This window comes from Gracilinanus agilis, chromosome 2, assembly GCF_016433145.1.
Source record: "Gracilinanus agilis isolate LMUSP501 chromosome 2, AgileGrace, whole genome shotgun sequence".
NCBI lineage: Eukaryota > Metazoa > Chordata > Mammalia > Didelphimorphia > Didelphidae > Gracilinanus > Gracilinanus agilis.
This window is the reverse complement of record NC_058131.1, coordinates 171473008-171487041: the sequence shown is the minus strand read 5'-3', so window position 1 is coordinate 171487041 and position 14034 is coordinate 171473008.

The following is a 14034-nucleotide window of genomic DNA, read 5'->3' as shown; positions in this document are numbered from 1 at the left end:
ATCCTTCTTTCAATTCTCTATTTTTCTCCTCCTTCCGTCCATGTCCTTCTCCTCCTCATCAATTTATCTCACTTTATTTTTCCTCTTCCTTCCATAGCCTTCTTATCCTTCTCCTTTATTTCTCTATTTTTCTCCTCCTCTTTTACTTCTCTATTTTTCTCTTCCTTCCATATACTTCTCTTCCTCTTTTATTTACCTCACCTTATTTTTCTCCCCCTTCCTTCCATATTCTTCTTTTATTTCTCTATTTTCTCCTCCTCCTTCCTTTCTTCTTCATTCCCTCAGTTTCTTTCTCTTGGCCTGGTTTGCCTCATTCCTCTCCCTATGACGTTATCTCCTCTCCTTTGGGCTCCTCTTCTTTCTCTTTCCTCCCTCCTCCCAAAAGAACAAGAGAAAATGAGACTCACTCAAAGTCTGTGGCTTTGGTTATTCAGCCCCACTGAATGAAGCCACCTAGAAACTGAAATCTTTCTCTCCTTGAGAAGTTAGCCTCCATCTTCTCAGACTTGATGGCCTCAGTTTAGGAATGAATAATAGCTATTATATCCTCCAAGATATCCCAAAACTTAAGGGCCATTTCTAGATAGGATTCTTCTTACCTCTCTCAAATAAAACTTGAGAGCTAAAATCCAAAAGCACTCATTGGCTAAGAACAAAGATGTACATCAAATAAAAAATCAATTCAATTCAAATTTAGTTCCACTTTTGGTGGTGAGTCTGTTTTGTTTCAATCTTTTAAAGAATTTAGAGTATCCTTTCTTTTTATTAAAAACATGGTAGTCCATGGGTGCAGAATATCATATATTCTGTCAGTAGAAGTCACTGTATCAGATAGTTTTTCTTCAACTGTTTATCATTGTTCTTTTTAATTAGGGAGAGTATTATGATGAGATTATTGGGAGGTCATTATGAAGTAAGAGAAAAATAATAATTGATAGAATTTATATATTCCTTTAAGGTTTGCAAAGAGCCTCAAATATATTATCTAAATGTATAACAGGAGCTGACTCATTTAAAGAGGATTATTGTGCTGATGCAAATTCTCCTTGAAGGAGGGAAGGAAGAAAGGAAGGAGAGAAGGAGAGAAGGAAGGAGAAAGGAAGGAAGGAAGGAAGGAAGGAAGGAAGGAAGGAAGGAAGGAAGGAAAGAAGGAAAGGATGGAGAGAGGGATGGAAGGAGGGAGGGAAGGATGGATGGATTTATATACTGCCTACTATATGCCTTATGCTATGCCAAGCCTTTTTTAACAAATGTTATGTCAGTTGGCTTGTAGAGGTGGAAGTAGAGGGACCTTCCAAAGTAATAGGTGGCCAAGATCCAGGCCACTCTCTTGTGTTCTCTCTAAGTGGATCTCTATTCTTGGTTTGACCCCTTCATTGACAACATCCAGTGAATGACAAGGCCTTGGGAGAAGCCTTGGACCTTCTCCCTCCCCAGGATTAACATGTGACCCCTGGAGAATAAACCTTAATCTTTGCCTTGATGTTTGTTCTTCTGTTTTTAGATGAAGGATTCATGTGGATGTTCTGACCTTGTGTCAGGTGAGTGAGGCTCCATGATTCCATGCCAGGTTTTGCAGCTAGCCCAGCATCAATGCTTAGAGGAACAAGAAGTGACCTCTAAGAGTGACCTTCAATACTGAGTCCAGTAGTAACTAAGACAAGGACTCACCCAGCAGTCCAGACATGAACTTGGTGGGACCAACATTATACAGAAACTGGGCAAGGAGTGAAGCCACTCCTAGGTATAGGCATGAGTATGTCCAAGAAATATTGCAGGTTAATGTCTGCCCTTCTGTTATTGCTGTGTCTTTGAAGTAAAATCTCTTTGCAAAAGCTAATTGATATTAAGAAGCTAAACTGAACTGCGGCTCTAGTCACTATTAGCTAATAATGGGAGGAACATAGCTAATGGGGGCCTGAGTTAATAGCAGTAGAGCAGAGACACTCAAATCCCTCAGGGTACCTCTAGAACCCTGAAGGAGACATATATAGCATCCTGGAATAGTGAGCCGAAAACTACAAATGCATTGATAAAACATGAAAGTAATATTATATATATATATATGTACATATATATATATATATATCAGTCAAATTTGTTAGAATCAGATCTCTACATATTAAGAATTAAGGGGGAAATGTCTTGTTTCTTAGATCACTGAGAGATTACTATTTCAGTTTAGTTCAGTTTAGGATTCCATAAATAAGAGTAACTCATTCAGAGTTTTGGTTCACAGTTCAGTTCGAGTCCCTAGATGAAGATCAACAAAGCCCTGTAACCATCTCAGATCTTTTCTAGTGAGATTGGGGTGGTACAAACAATAAGAAAAATATGTCAGCACTGTCCTTAAAACTTCAGCAGAAAATTGAAGCAAGACACTTTGAGATTAGATACTAAACAAAATTAATCTGATTTTCAAAATGGGAAAGATGGATTTTTGATGCCATAAACTGGAAAGTTGGGCTATAATTACTGACAAAATTCCAGAACCTACTACTAAAAATATATAATTTGTGTATACTTAAAAAGGAAAGCAGTAATAAATAAAAGCATGGGTTCAAGAATAATTTATGCCAGACCAACATCAACACTTTTGTAAGATTCAATGAAATGTAATGCCATGCAATAAATGTTTTATTAAGCATCTATTCTATGCATAGCTCTTTGTTAGGTGCTGAGAAAGATGCAAATATTTGCTAAAGTGTGATCCCTCATGAAGATTATAGTCTAGTAAACCTTTTTTTGACAGAGTTGCCAGACTGGTAAATCAGGGAGTGGAGTAAATGTAGTGAACTTGTATTTCAGCAAGGTATTTAACAAGGCTTTCACAATCATCTTGTGGTCAAGATGAAAAGATGTGGATTGAATGACATTACAGTTAGGTGGATTTGTAAGTGGTTGAAAAACCAGATGCAAAGAGTAGTGATTAATGTCAACATAGAGGGAGGTATCTAGCCATAACATTCTGTCATAGGATCATGGATTTAGAGTTGGAAAAGGGCTCAAAGGTCATCTAGTCCAACCCTTTCATTTGTCAGATCATAAACTGTTCCCCAAGGAGGTAAACTGACATGAAGTGACTTGTCCTTAGAAGAAAGGAAGGAAGCAATTGCTTATTATGCACCTACTATGTGCCAGACACTGGGCTAAGTGATTTATGAATATCATCTAATTTGATTCCCACAACAGCCTAGAGTAGGGAACAGGACAATTATTATTCCTATTTTGTATTTGTGGAAGTCAAAGCAAACCAAGATTGAGTGACTTGCCCAGGGTCACACAGACGGGCTAGATTTGAACTCAGGTTAAAATCTAAGATTGGTCTTAGGGCACCAAGAAAAGGAAAAGGGGTACAGCCTAGTGTTAAATTCTTACACATTTTTATTGGTTCTGGAGAGAGAGGATGAGAGCACCTAGGCACAATTTGTTCACAAGCATTTACTAAGTTAAATAGTAGGAAGGCATAGTAAGAAGAGTACCACAAAACATTACTCTAAGCCTGGTGCACACTGCCTCACAAATATACACAACAAAGAGCATGGGCATGAACAGAGAATAATGTGGTATTTAGGCACACATATAAGGAAAGTGTGCAGCAAAGGAATCTCACAACTCCTGGGACTCAGGTCCTGGAAGTTTTTTTCTTCACGAAGTCTTATTTGCAACCCAACTCTGGACTGCCAGGGATAACTTATAGCTGACTCTCTTCTGTGCTGCCATGTGTCTATGTGTCTCATTCCTTAAAACTGTCTCTGTATCCAAGTCTGTTGGAAGTGTATATCTCTGTTCCCTGCTGGATGTGGTGCCTCCTACCGATTGAGTATATACATTTCAAAGAAACATGATTTCTGGGGAAAAGAGAGAGAAATGCTGTACTTCCCCCATGGGAGTGATTCCTTCTCAAAGATTGAGTTCCTTTTCTACTTCTAAATCTTGGTTCAAATCATCTGAACTTCTGAGGAACCTAGCTATTTAAATTCCTGAAAAGGAGTGTCTAATTTTTATTCATCCAATAAGTGTTCCCTTAAATTTCATGGAAGTATTTGCATTTCATAAAAAGACCACCTGGTGTCAACTGCTTGTTAATATATTAAGAACATGATTGTAGTGAATAGCAATTCTTCTTGAAGTCAGAAAGATCTATTTTCAAAATCAGCCTGAGCCTTACTAGTTTTGTGACCCTAGGTAAGACACTTTAAATCTTTTTTTGCCTCAGTTTCCTCATCTGTAAAAGAAAAATGTTGGCTTCTCAGATCTCTTCCAGGTTGAAATCTATTTTGCTATGACCCTGATACCTCTATTATTTACTCTGCTTTGTGTTCCAACTCAGCTTTGGTGCTGAGGTAGAATGGAACAAAAGAGAAACAAATAAATCCCCCTCAAATACACTAGTATTTACTTTGTGTGTGTGTGTGTATGTGTGTGTGTGTATACACTTAGTATAATATGCACACACATATATGTATAGCTACATATGTATGCATATGTTGTATATCTACATATACATTTACCTTTCCATATAAAATAGAGCTCCCTGATGGCAAAAATTGTTTCATTTTTGTTTTTGATATCTTAGTGAAATACGAACGCTGAGCAGTAAAATTATATATATATATATAGGATTTACTATGTGAAGGCACTAGGAACATAAAGAAAGAACACATCAGGGTCCCTGCTCTCAAGGAGTTCAAATTCTAATGGGGGAGAGGCAACTAAGTAGCAGAGTAGATAGAGTGCCAGGTTAGTAACTAGAGGACCTGAGTTCAAATTTTACCTCAGATGATTCCTCTCTAGGCGACCCTGGTCAAGTCATTTAACCCCAGTTGCCTAGCCCTTATGCCACTTCTGCCTTGGAAATAATACTTAGTATCAGTTATAAGATGGGAGGTTTTTTTTAATTAAAAAAAAGTTACCTACCTAGGAAGTAATAAGTTGGTAGAGCTGAAATTTGGTAGAAAGATGATCATGTTCTTTCTTTTGAATTAAGATTTTTTTCTTGTTTAAGAGCTAACATTTAGCTTTTTGTTTTTCTATTTCCTCTTCTTTTTCCTTCTTTATAGAAGGAAATTGAGTGAGTCAAGGTAGATGAGTACTCTTTCAACTCATAGGTTTCCAGTCCAGACAGAACTGGACTATTATGCTCTACAGTACTAAAGAAGAAAAACTGTGATCACTCAGTCTTTGAAGATGAGGTGAAAAGTCAATTCCTTGCTTTCTGCCTCAAATCCAAAGTGACCCTTGAAAATTCTGATTATCTGAAATCATAGTTCATTGGAAAGAGCACTAACTTGGAGTCACGGGATCTAAGCTCTGTCCCATACTATCTGTGTGATTTCGGGTAAGTCATTTGGCATCTCTGGGCTTTAGTTTTTTAATCTATAAAGTAGTAGTAGGAATGAATTAGATGGTCTCTATGCTCTCATCTAGATCTGGACTTGGGATCCTGAAGGAGAACACCAATTCTATGTCTTGGAACCCATATACATAAAGACTAGTTTATTCCCTGAACTGGATGACTTCCCCCAAACAAGAAAGACAAATATCCATGTTTCCATGTGCTCCAATATAGCTCTGATTCAGATCTGTCCAGTGATTGAGGCTTGAGGCTAGAACAAAATGAGAAGCTCATAGATCATGTCACTTTTGAACAAAAGAGGTTTACTCAGCATTAGAATGAAAGGGATATTCAGAAAAGATTCAGCATTGGCTCAGTTGGGCTCATTGTCCTTTCCTCCACATTTGACATAGTAGTTAACTTGGTCAGAGGAGTTTGGCGACCAGACTGGCAGTAAGTAGAAAATCAGTTACACGTGAGGGGCACTGGCCACCCCTTCACTGGTCTTTTATGCCTTAGATTTCCAAGAAGCTATGTCGACAGTTCAAGCTTTAGTCCCCTGGACCAATTAAATCTGGAGATTTGATTGCTTTTATGGAAAAATTAGCCCATGTGGCAGAGACCTTTGATTCTACTTCCTTGGATCCCACCTAGATTAGTAGGTGTTGCTCTTACCAAACCACATCACAAAACAGAGTTACTAAAGTCTGAGGTCCATATTGCCTCATCCTTGCTATTTTCACACAGGAATCAAAAGAAGCCTATTTCACAGTGCTAGAGAATCAGCTTTCCTTTTATAGAGAGCCTCCATTTGGAGCTGGAAGGAATTAGAGATTATATAAACCTCTTCCTTCATTTTAGAGATGAAGATACTGAGTCAAAGAGAAGGGAAATGACTTGTTCAAGGATATTCAGATAAAAGTGGCAAGAGTCCAGGATTCAGGTCCTCTGACTAGAGATCTGTTTTCTGCCTTTGAATGAACCAGAGTAAGCCCCAAACTAATACCAATAAAAATGCAAAAAAGTGAATGTTATCTTCTAGCCCCTGAGACAGACATCCATCACCCTCAGTAGTTATCTGGCTATATCTCATTATTGGTTCAAATGGAACCTGGAGTCTATTAAAACCCCTAGATCTTTTCCAGAGGAATTAGAGCCTGCCTAGCCATGCCCACCCTTTACTTATGAAGTTTTCTTTTTAACCCAAGTGTAAGACTTTACATTTTGCTCCAATATATTTTATCTGATTGGATTTAGGCTTATCCACAAACAATTACTAAGGATCTAACATAAATAAGCAACTATGCTAAGCAATGGAGATAAGGAGCTAACATTCCACTGGGGGAAAACAATATGTAAATAGATAAATCTATACATTGTGATTTTAGGAGGGAAAACGTGCCTAACTTAGGTGTTATGGGATATCTGTTAACCTTTTTAGGCTCTACTAGGATATCCCTTAATGTCCTACAGAAGAAACATATTAAATAGACTCAAAGCCTTAACCTCTGTCCAGAAATTTCAAATTTACCCTTAGCCTAGACAAGAGAGAAAATGGAACTCAGTAACTACAAGTGGTGACTGTTTGAAATGGATCACCAGATACGCCACTATTGTTCCTATCAGGAAATAAGGGCTGCTAGAGTGCCTTTGGTTTTTGTTTTCCTAGACTCCTATCCTCCCATCATCCCATTGGCAGGACAGGACACATGACTATGATGGACCACAAAAAGGCATGTCATTTGGCACTTCCTCATCCTTTCCCCTTACTGCAGCCAAACTTCTGATGCTAATGTAATAAGATAATAAATAAAAGATGTTTTTGTTTTAATGAGAAGCCTGCACTGTTTCCCCCAGCCTCACCCCTGGGCAGGGCTTGTCAAGAGCTTTGAATAAGAAGACTCCATGGAGCTGACTGAATCCTCTGAGTTTGGGAAATATGGTTGGGGCTAGGGAGGAAAAGTGGGGAGGGGGGAGGTTAAGTTCCTGCAGAAATAAAGATCAGAATCACAGTGTGAATAAGCCAAAATCAAGAATTAGACAGACAGAGTCATTTGCCAAAGGAGCCAAAGATAGGAGGTAGTGTCTGGAGCTGAAAGGGGGTCCAGACCAGGAACAGTAAATAATATCTAAGAAGGAGCTAGGGAGAGGTGAGGTCCAGAGTTCAGGCTACAAGGGTCCAGTACCAGGGAAGTAGTGAGGGGGGTCCAGTGAGTCATAGAATCATCTCAGTTCTCCAGACTCAGATGGTTTGTGGGCAGAGGCGTGCTCAGCCCAGAGTGCCTGGTCACACCCTCTTAGTTTCTTCTGAGGTCTCTTTCTCTTGAGAATTCCCACTACTGCTGCCTCATTGTTCTCCATGAGAATAGTCAGATCCACGAGATGTCAGACAAAGCCAACATACAGTGGTTGAACGGTCCCTTTTCAGAATTTCCTTTGAGTTTCTCATAGAGAGATGGAGAGGGACTGGGACACAATAGTTAGGACGAATGGTCTTTGCCCTAACCTTTCCTTCTGCTGCTCCGGAACCCTACCACTACCCTCTCATCATCATCATCATTATCATCATCATCATCATCATCATCATCATGGGACCTGTTGGTGTTGTTATAGAAAGAACAAACCAGAGTAAGGAGGGGAGGAGGGAGGAAGAAAAGGTGAAGAAAAAAAACAAAAAACGGAAGACAGTTTGAATTTGGAAAGGAAAGGGCTAGGAAATCCATATCCTCTATTTCAAAAAGGAGCCACTGATCCTGCTTCGAGAAACAAATAAAGTTCGTGTTTAGGCCCAGAAGCCCCCAGACAAAGAGATATATCAGCAAAGGAGGAAAAATGTAAAAAGGGGGTACGTGGCTATTCATTCACACAGATGTAGTTTCAACTCTAAGGCTTCCAAGAAAGCAGCTGTACACCAAATCCCTTCCGATGCTGCCTGTATCAGAGGCTTCTGTGTGATAATCCTCTTAATGGAATATTTAAGAAATCGGATATAAATCACCAGGCTTTTATCTCACTATAGAATACATCATATATGTTATATGATGTATTTTGTACACATGCACACACACTCTTGCATGTGTTTGGAGCCATTTTTTTTAAGTTTGGAGAGATCCCTTTTTTGTTATCTAAATTTTTTCAGGAGATATGGATTCACAGATGTAATTCTGAGTGATCCTAGAGAAAATAGATGGTTTTTGAGGCCTTCAAAATTAAAACGCGCATATATATATACACACCCCTCTGAAAACCTCTTTTGTCATTTGCAACCAATAAAAATGCCTATTGTTATGAAGAGCTCATAAATAATCTGATTTTGGCATATGCTTTCATACCAAACAGAAAATGAATAAATTAAATATGATTTACAGCCTTTTTCATTTTTATTAGCACTGCTCTAAAGAGTTTATGTAAGGGACGTGCCAAAGCAGTTATGCCAAATGTTTTAAGGCGTTGGTATTGATATTATATAAATTAAGGTGTTTTAATTTGCATGCTTTAATTAACTAAATACTGGCAGAAAAAGAAAACACAGGCAGTGCTGACTTATTGCCTCTATTAAACTGCTGACATCTCAGAAAAGATGCCTTGAGTAATCATAATCAATAGAGGGAAACATTTATTATTCATCATTGGATAAAAATGTTGGGTTTTTCTTCGTTTTCTGATGTTTATGATTCTGATATGTTTATAGTTTGGGGTCTAGTCTGTTCCAAGAAGGTCTGGATTCATGTCCCCCAGGGAGAACTTGACCAGGCAATTCAACTACTCTCAGTCTCCCTGATCCAGGAACAAGGCACGAGCCTCAGCTAAAAGGTAGATCCAAGAATGACACAGCCCAGCCCAGCCCAGCCCAACCTAACCCAGGTCTGCTATGGGAGTAACTCTTCAGTGCCAAGCACAAAAAGCGGTCTGGGCAGGGCAGAGGGTGCCATGGTTGCTTTCTGCTCATTGGCTCCACCCCTAGTTCTCATGGGCAAACCTACTGCCTTATCTTGACAGGAAATAGGCTTCCGTGACAACTTTCTGAAGTCTCCTTCCTGTGTCCCTTCCCTCTAGACCCCACTCCCTTTATCTACCTTTCTGCAATCTTTTATGTGTTGCATTCCCCATTGGAATAGAAACTCTTTGAAGGCAAACACTATCTGGTTTGCTTGTATTTCTATCTTCAACACTTAGTAAGCAATTAATAACACCTCTCTACCTACTTATCTACTTATAATCTATTTATCTATTATCTATCTATATTTCCCTCACATCTATCCATCCATCTTGTCCATCTGTCCATCCATCTATCTGTCTATCTGTCCCTCTCTCTTTCTCTCTCTGTTTATCTACTTACCTACCTATCTTGAACTACCAGTTTTATCCATTTAGCATGATTTTGCAGGAGCCCACAGAAGAGGGCCTGCCTCTCACAGAATCTTTGCCCTCTGTACCCACTGGAATCCAGGGGACGGCAAACTATGGTCTGTCTAGAACCAGAGAGAGAATGAGTCAAAGGCCTTTCAAGTCTAGGACTTCCCCTGAACTCAGTTACAACAAGGTTCCCAAATCAAGAGAAATTTTCTGTGAACAAGGAATTATGGTTCTGATGCTACCCCAAGAAGATCTGAATCAACTGAACCATCAGAATGAGTAGACAATACTCAAGATCTGAATCAACTGAACCATCAGAATGAGTAGACAATATTCTTTTTCTCTTCCCCCAAGTATAATTATTTATTTTGCCTCCTTGATCCTTTTTCCTCTTGTCTTTTACCTATTATTTCTCCTCCTTTCTTTTCTCCTTCATCATCAAAGTAAGCAGCTTGAAGAGGTCTCTTCTTCTGTTTATGCCTCCATGATCTTTATGGAGTGAAGGGAAAGAAGAAGTAAAGAAAGTCAGATGTCATTTCAGATCACTGGCACCAAAGAAGGTCTTTCCTTTTAGTCATATTGAAAGAAAAGGATTTTTTTTAAGATTAAAAATTTTTTCCATTGAATTAAAGGTAATTCAATGGAAAAAACAAATTCCCAAACCTCTTGTTTTAGGGTATAGTCTGTGCACAACATCCCCACCCATGTTTTCCAGCTGAATTTATTTATTATTATTTATTTATTCCAGAAAGAAAGATGAATTTCAACTTTTGGGGGGAAATACTGTTCTTCTTTGCCAGAACTCCACCAAAAAAAAACAAAAAATCACACTTCCTTGTCTTTTCCCATCTTGTAGCTCTGTCAGTTGTTTTAAAACATGTCTCCTGTCATAAATCAGATCATCTTTATGCATTCATCCTGCATTGGTGAGAAAATCATCCAGGATGGAGGGAGGACAGGGACCCAGAAGATGGAAAAAAAGGTTCTTATGTGAAAGGGAATTGGGACTAAAGAAAGAAAATCAGAAAAATCAGCTGCCCAAATCCAATGAGGAAAACTTGTTTTTTAAGGAGTATGGGGGGACAGAGCAAAGACTAAAAAAGAACAACCTAGTACAGTGAATAGAGTGCTGGGCCTGGGGTTAGGAAGACTCATCTTATTGAATTCAAATATGGCCTTAGATACTAGCTATGTGACCCTGGGCAATTCATCAATGTTTGCCTCAGTTTCCTCATATGGAAAATGAACTGGAGAAGAAAATGGAAAACTGCTCCAGGAACTTTGCCAAAAAAACTCTAAGTGGGGAATGCAAAGAGTCAAAAATGACCGAATAACAACAAAATTAGATTTCTAGAATCTCTAAGCTAGAAAAGGCCTCAAAGGTGACACAATCACAAAAACTCCAGGGGAGGATTAGAGGAGTGAATTCAAACCCACAGAAATATGAACAGGAACCCTATCTATCACACTCCTGACAAGTATAAGAGTCACTGCTTGAAGACCATGGGTAATGGACAGCTCAAAAACTTCCCTATTCCCAAGGTGGACTGTTCCATTTCTGGTCAGCTCTAGTTTTTAGGAAGTTTTCCCCTAACTGGAGTCAAAAATTGCCTCCCTAGTTCTGCCCTCTGGAGACACCAAGCAAAAGGAATCTAATGGCCCTTCCATAGGATGGGCTTTTCAAAATTTGAAGACAATTATCACACATTTTTCTAACCTATTCCCAAGTTTTCTCCAGGCCTCAATTCCAGTTCCTATATCATCCCATATGCCCTGCTCTCTTCCTTGGTGATTTCATCAATTCCCATGGGTTTGATTGTCAACTAGATACAAACATATCCTAAATCTCTATTTAATCCCTTTCCTGAATTCTGACCCCTCTATCATCTGTCAGCTGGACATTTCCACCTAAATATCCTATATGTGCCCTTAACTCAATCTTCTATCTTCCAAATCTGTCACTCCTTCAAATTCCCTCTTTTTTTGTAGAATATATCATTATTCTTCCAGTTCTCATTAGACAAGCCTCCACAGAGCTACCAAAATCATCTTTCTATGATATAGGTTTGATTATGTCACTTACTCAAAAACCTAATCAAAAACTTTCCATGGCTCTCTACTGCCTCTAGGATAAAATAAACATTCCTTAGTTTGGAATATAAGATCTTTCACAGACTGTTCTCAACCAACTTTTCCAGGCTTATTAAAAACATTTCCCCTTAGGAAAATATGTTCTTGCTAAACTGTTCCCTAAACACAACATGGTACCTCTTACCTATGTATATTCATTTAACCTCCTCCTCAATGCCTATGTAATCCCACCTCCAGGTCTACCTGCCCAGCTCACACTGGCACTGGCAGGTTGGGCTCCAAAGTGGCATGCACTATTATTTTCAGGATTCTGGCCATAACCTCTGGTTGCAAGCTAACTCCCAAGCCCCCACTGGTATGCTTCCCTTTAATAGCCAAAAGATTCCATTAATAAACAAAGATATAACTCACATAGCAGAGTAAAAACAGTTGTTACAAAGCATTTCCTTCCAAATTAGGACTCTCACACAGATATCCCCAGAGTCTATGGGAGGAAGAGTGAATAACAGTTTAAACACATCACTTGGCTGCTACTTACCTGGACTGGACAAGCCTCTCCACCATAAGGCGGCTCTCTAATAGAGATAGCAGGCTACTCTTCTGGACCGAGCTAGACAAGTGGACTTGCTTGTCCAGGCAGATCACTTTGACATTAAGCTCTTCTCAGAACATGGTATCTTTGATAAACATTTGATAAACAGGTTAGACTCTTTGAACTCATTCTTGGATCTGGATGATATTGTGCTCTCTTCATAGGGTCCTCTTTTCAGTTAGAGTGCTACAATGCTCTTTAAAGCAATTAATCTTATATTAGAATCAGCAGAAACTTCTAAACTCCTTCAAAGTCTCTGTTTTGAGATTTGTCACCTCTAGAAAGGAGGTGAAGAAGTCTACTCTCTACCAGTCTAGAGAATCCTTCCTTGTTCAAAAGCCCCTTCCTTTAGTAAGGCACTCTACCTTGTCTTAAGGTGGTCAGTCCCAATTCAGTCAATTACACTCCTATATCTTTGGGACAAAGGTACGAATATGTTCTAGAATTCAGTTCTTTGTCTCACTGGACTCTTCATATGCAACTGAGCTATTCAAGCCTCACCAGACTCTTTCTAGGATGGAGAATGTGTCTGTTTTACAACTGAAGATCTCCTTTAGGTATTAATGTATCTTTTAGGCCCTCTAAACCTCCAGCTTTTAAAAACCTATTTATTTTAATCTCTTATTTCATAGGAAAGTACAAATCATCTGATATCCTAAGAGCAATAAGAAAAGATCTCTATACAAGAGAAAAACAGAGTTTTTCAGACATGATGGGAGTTAGATTAAAAACCTCCAACTTTTTGCTAAAGATTCATGTGACCCACCTGAACTTCCTTTCCTGGCTTCTGGAGAGAGATTAGTTCGTGAAAGGCCTTCCCCTCTTGGAGGAGGCCACATGGGTGGCTTGAGCTGAGCACCAGAGCAATATTTAGTGTGATAGGCTAGGCATCTTCTCTACCCTCTTTTTGTATTTCTCTACTTTCACTCTTTCCACCTCTTTGTAAATAAAAGCTACTAAAAGTCATTTTGACTTGAGCTATAATATTTTAAATCAGCAACCATCATGTTATTTTAGAATTCTCACATATTTAGTCAAACTCTTAATATAATTCCTTATAATATTTTATAATTAGAATTAATTATAATAATTCTTATATCATATAATAATTATTAGACTAATTATTAATTACTTTAATAAAATGAATTGAGTTTAATTAAATTATTCATCATGAAATGGAAGTGATCCTGGGTTCCACAAGGCCATGCAGGTAGAGGAGGAATAGGTCCTAATGAGAAAGAAAAGATTCAAGTATAATCCCAACAGAAGACTATTCTTTTTCTGTTCTAGAAGCAGCCTCCCTAGGTGAGGACAGGCTTATCACCAGGAATTTAACCATAAGGTAATGATTTCTTTTGTCCACAGGAACTCACAAAGACCCTTTACTAAGGTCAGAGGGAAAAATTAAAGAATGACTGAAGTCATTTAGAAGTCATCTCAACCAACTCCTTTATTTTTCTACTATAATTTTATGATTAATTGTTATTATTATTTAATCACTAACATTTACATAGCATTTTAAGATTTGCAACATCCTTATAGATAACATTCTATATATAATGTGTGATGCATAATAATACCTGTTAACATGCACACAGCACCTTAAAATTTGCAAAAAAATTTCATTTATGTAGGTATCCTTTTATCTCTCTAAAAT